Source organism: Triticum aestivum, chromosome 1A, assembly GCF_018294505.1.
Source record: "Triticum aestivum cultivar Chinese Spring chromosome 1A, IWGSC CS RefSeq v2.1, whole genome shotgun sequence".
Taxonomy (NCBI): Eukaryota; Viridiplantae; Streptophyta; class Magnoliopsida; order Poales; family Poaceae; genus Triticum; species Triticum aestivum.
Window position 1 is genome coordinate 347,362,385 of NC_057794.1, and position 6,000 is coordinate 347,368,384.

Below are 6,000 nucleotides of genomic sequence, written 5' to 3' on the forward strand. Positions count from 1 at the left end.
ATTGGCATATCACGTTGTGGTTTTGGCGTAGGTAAGAAACGTTCTTGCTAGAAACCTATAGCAGGCACATAAAAACTTGCAACAACAATTAGAGAACGTCTAACTTGTTTTTGCAGCATTTGCTATGTGATGTGATATGGCCAAAAGGATGTGATGAATGATATATGTGATGTATGAGATTGATCATGTTCTTGTAATAGGAATCACGACTTGCATGTCGATGAGTATGACAACTGGCAGGAGCCATAGGAGTTGTCTTAATTTATTTGTGACCCGCGTGTCAATGAAAACGCCATGTAATTACTTTACTTTATTTCTAACCGTTAGCCATAGTAGTAGAAGTGGTAGTTGGCGAGGCAACTTCATGAAGACACGATGATGGAGATCATGATGATGGAGATCATGGTGTCATGCCGGTGACGATGGTGTTCATGCCGCGCCTCGAAGATGGAGATCAAAGGCGCAAGATGATATTGGCCATATCATGTCACTTTATGATTTGCATGTGATGTTTGTCATGTTTACATCTTATTTGCTTAGAACGACGGTAGCATAAATAAGATGACACCTCACTAAAATTTCAAGAAAGTGTTCCCCCTAACTGTGCATCGTTGCTAAGGTATGTTGTTCCGAAGCACCACGTGATGATCGGGTGTGATAGGTTCTAACATTCGCATACAACAGGTGTAAGCCAGATTTACACACGCAATACACTTAGGTTAACTTGACGAGCCTAGCATGTACAAACATGGCCTCGGAACACGAAAGACCGAAAGGTCGAACATGAGTCATATAGTGGATACGATCAACATGAAGATGTTCACCGATGATGACTAGTCCGTCTCACGTGATGATCAGACACGTCCTAGTTGACTCGGATCATGTATCACTTAGATGACTAGAGGGATGTCTATCTAAGTGTGAGTTCATTGAATAATTTGATTAGATGAACTTAATTATCATGAACATAGTCAAAAGGTCTTTGCAAATTATGTCATAGCTCACGCTTTGGTTCTACTGTTTTAGATATGTTCCTAGAGAAAATTTAGTTGAGAGTTGACAGTAGCAACTATGCGGACTGGGTCCGTAAACTGAGCATTGTCCTCATTGCTGCATAGAAGGATTATGTCCTTAATGCACCGCTCAGTGTGCTGATCCTCGAGCGTCGTCTGTAGATGTTGGGAAACATCTGACATACATGTTTTGATGACTACGTGATAGTTCAGTGCATAATGCTAACGGTTTAGAATTGTGGCACCAAAGACGGTTTTTGAAATGTCGCAGAACATATGAGATGTTCCAAAGACTGAAATTGGGATTTCAGACTAGTGCCCACGTCAAGAGGTATGAGACCTCTGACAAGTTTCTTAAGCCTGCAAACTAAGGGAGAAAAGCTCAATCGTTGAGCATGTCCTCAGATTGTCTGAGTACTACAATTGCTTGAATCAAGTGGGAGTTAATCTTCCAGATGAGATAGTGATGATTCTCCATAGTCACTGCCACCAAGATATTGGAGCTTCGTGATGAACTATAACATACTAGGGATAGACATGATGATCCTTGAGCAACTCACGATGTTTGACACCGTGAAAGTAGAAATCAAGTAGGAGCATCAATTGTTGATGGTTAAACCACTAGTTTCAAGAAGGGCAAGGGAAAGAAGGGATACTTCATGAGACGGCAAATCAGTTGCTGCTCTAGTGAAGAAACCCAAGGTTGAACCAAACCCGAGACTAAGTGCTTCTGTAATGAGGGAACGATCACTGAAGCAGAACTACCCTAGATACTTGGTAGATGAGAAGGCTGGCAAGGTCGACAGAAGTATTTTGGAAATACGTTATATTAATGTGTACTTTACTAGTACTCCTAGTAGCACCAGGGTATTAAAATACCGGTTCAGTTGCTAAGTGTTAGTAACTCGAAATAAAAAGCTACGGCATAAACGGAGACTAGCTGAAGGTGAGATGACGATAAGTGTTGGAAGTGTTTAGAAGGTTGATATGATCAAGCATCGCATGCTCCCTTTACCATCGAGATTGGTGTTAAACCTAAATAATTGTTGTTTGGTGTTTGCGTTGAGCATAGACATGATTGGATTATGTTTATCGCAATACGGTTATTCATTTAAGGAGAATAATGGTTACTTTGTTTACTTGAATAATACCTTCAATGGTCTTGCACCTAAAATGAATGGTTCATTGAATCTCGATCATAGTGATACACATGTTCATGCCAAAAGATATAAGATAGTAATGATAGTACCACATACTTGTGGCACTGCCATTTGATTCATATTGGTATAAAAACACATGAAGAAGCTCCATGTTGATGGATCTTTGGACTCACTCGTTGAGGGAGTCCTGGATTAGGGGGTGTCCGGATAGCCGGACTATACCTTCGGCCGGACTCCTGGACTATGAAGATACAAGATTGAAGACTTCGTCCCGTGTCCGGAAGGGACTTTCCTTGGCGTGGAAGGCAAGCTTGGTGATACGGATATGTAGATCTCCTACCATTGTAACCGACTTTGTGTAACCCTACCCCTCTCCGGTGTCTATATAAACCGGAGGATTTTAGTCCATAGGACGAACAACAATCATACCATAGGCTAGCTTCTAGGGTTTAGCCTCTCTGATCTCGTGGTAGATCTACTCTTGTACTACCCATATCATCAATATTAATCAAGCAGGACGTAGGGTTTTACCTCCATCAAGAGGGCCCGAACCTGGGTAAAACATCGTGTCCCCTGCCTCCTGTTACCATCCGGCCTAGATGCACAGTTCGGGACCCCCTACCCGAGATCCGCCGGTTTTGACACTGACATTGGTGCTTTCATTGAGAGTTCCTCAGTGTCGTCACTTTTAGGCCCGATGGCTTCTCTGATCATCAATAGCGATGCGACCCAGGGTGAGACTTTTCTCCCTGGACAGATCTTCGTATTCGGCGGCTTTGCACCGTGGGCCAATTCGCTTGGTCATCTGGAGCAGATCGAAAGTTACGCCCCTGGCCATCAGGTCAGATTTGGAAGTTTCAACTACACGGCCGACATCCGCGGAGACTTGATCTTCGACGGATTCGAGCCACAGCCGAGGGCGCCGCACTGTCACGATGGGCATGATTTAGCTCTACCGCCAAACAGTGCCCTGGAGGCCGCACCTGTGTCCGCTCCGACCCCTAGCTCGGAGCCGATCACACCAACCGAGGATGGGTGGTTAGACACCGCCTCGGGGGCTGCAATCTCCACGGCAATCGAGCCGAACACCAGCCCTATTCTCTGCGAAGCCCATGACTCCAAGGAGCCGGACTCCTCTCTAGACTCCGAGCCCTCCGCACCCCGACCGATCGAACCCGATTGGGCGCCGATCATGGAGTTCACCGCCGCGGACATCTTTCAACACTCGCCCTTCGACGATATTCTGAATTCACTAAAGTCTCTGTCTTTGTCAGGAGAGCCCTGGCCGGACTATGGTCAGCAAGGTTGGGATGCGGATGATGAAGAAATTCAAAGCCCACCCACCACCCACTTCGTAGCCACTGTCGATGATTTAACCGACATGCTCGACTTCGACTCTGAAGACATCGACGGTATGGACGCCGATGCAGGAGACGATCAAGAACCAGCGCCTATAGGGCACTGGAAAGCCACCTCGTCGTATGATATATACATGGTGGACACCCCAAAAGAAGGCAATGTCGATGGAACAACGGAGGAGGACCCCTCCAAGAAGCAGCCTAAGCGTCGGCGTCAGCGGCGCCGCTCTAAATCCCGCCAAAAAAACGGTGATTCCGGCACGGGATATAATAACACCCCGGACAGTGCCGAAGACAACCATCTCCAGCAAGATTCAGCACAGGAGGATAGAGAAGCCAGCCCTCATGAGAGAGCGGCAGACAGAGAGGTCAAGGACGATAATTATATGCCTCCCTCCGAAGACGAGGCAAGCCTCGACGACGACGAATTTGTCATGCCGGAGGATCCCGTCGAACAAGAGCATTTCAAATGCAGGCTTATGGCCATGACGAGTAGCCTCAAGAAAAAATAGCAACAACTTAGAGCTGATCAAGATTTGCTAGCCGACAGATGGACTGAAGTCCTTGTGGCCGAAGAGTAAGAACTCGAACACCCCTCCAAGAGCTACCCAAAGCGCAGGTTGCTACCCCAATTAGAGGAGGAAGCACCTAAACCTACATCACCAGCGCATGATGCGGCCGACCGGCCACCCCGTGGCCGCGACAGAGAGGCCTCTTGGCCCTCCACTCAAGCCGCACTCCGGTGCCGCTCAAAAAATACCAAGGCATGGGAAAATGCGCCAGACCTGCGGGACATATTGGAGGACAAGGCAAGGCAAACAAGATCGATCTACGGATCACGTGGGCGCCCCACGACACGAGATGGTACTCGTCACGCCGGATACAGTAAATCCGGCCGGGCCGAACACAGTAGACAAAGCTCGTTTGAGCTGTGTCGTGATATAGCCCAATATAGAGGCGCCTCACACCCACTATGCTTCACAGATGAAGTAATGGATCATCAAATCCCTGAGGGTTTCAAACCCGTGAACATCGAATCATACGATGGCACAACAGATCCTACGGTATGGATCGAGGACTACCTCCTTCATATCCACATGGCCCACGGTGATGACCTACACGCCATCAAATACCTCCCACTCAAGCTTAAAGGACCAGCTCGGCATTGGCTTAACAGCTTGCTAGCAGAATCAATTGGTTGTTGGGAGGACCTGGAAGCCGCATTCCTCGACAATTTCCAGGGAACTTATGTGCGACCACCAGACGCCGATAACCTAAGCCACATAATTCAACAGCCAGAGGAATCGGCCAGACAATTCTGGACACGGTTCCTAACCAAGAAAAATCAAATCGTCGACTGTCCAGACGCAGAGGCCCTAGCAGCCTTCAAGCATAACATCCGCGACGAGTGGCTTGCACGGCACCTAAGACAGGAAAAGCCGAAATCTATGGCAGCCCTCACGACAATTATGACCCGCTTTTGCGCGGGAGAAGACAGCTGGCTAGCTCGCAGCAATAACATGACCAAGAGCCCTGGTAATTCGGATACCAAGGACACAGTGGCAGGTCGCGTCGCAACAAGAAAAAGCGCCGCATTAACAGCGATAATGCCGAGGATACGATAGTTAATGCCGGATTCAAAGGCTCTAAACCCGGTCAGCGGAAAAAGCCATTCAAAAGAAATACTCCGGGCCCGTCCAGTTTAGACCGAATACTCGACTGCTCATGCCAGATATATGGCAACCCCGAAAAACCAGCCAATCACACCAATAGGGATTGTTGGGTGTTCAAGCAGGCAGGCAAGTTAAATGCCGAAAGCAGAGACAAGGGGCTGCATAGCGATGACGAGGAGGAGCCCCGGCCGCCGAACAACAGTGGACAGAAAGGTTTTCCCCCACAAGTGCGGACAGTGAACATGATATACGCAACCCACGTCCCCAAGAGGGAGCGGAAGCGTGCGCTAAGGGACGTATACACGATGGAGCCAGTCGCCCCAAAGTTCAACCCATGGTCTTCCTGCCCGATCACTTTTGATCGAAGGGACCACCCCACTAGCATCCGTCATGGCGGATTCGCCGCATTGGTCTTAGACCCAATTATTGACGGATTTCACCTCACTAGAGTCCTTATGGACGGCGACAACAGCCTGAACCTGCTTTATCAGGATACAGTGCGGAAAATGGGCATCGATCCCTCGAGGATTAAACCCACCCAAACGGCCTTTAAAGGCGTCATACCAGGTGTAGAAGTCAACTGTACAGGCTCAGTTACACTTGAAGTGGTCTTCGGATCTCCAGATAATTTCCGAAGCGAGTAGTTAATCTTCGACATAGTCCCGTTCCGCAGTGGCTATCACGCATTGCTCGGGCGAACCGCATTTGCCAAGTTCAATGCGGTGCCGCACTACGCATACCTCAAGCTCAAGATGCCAGGCCCTCGAGGCGTCATCACGGTCAATGGAAACACCGA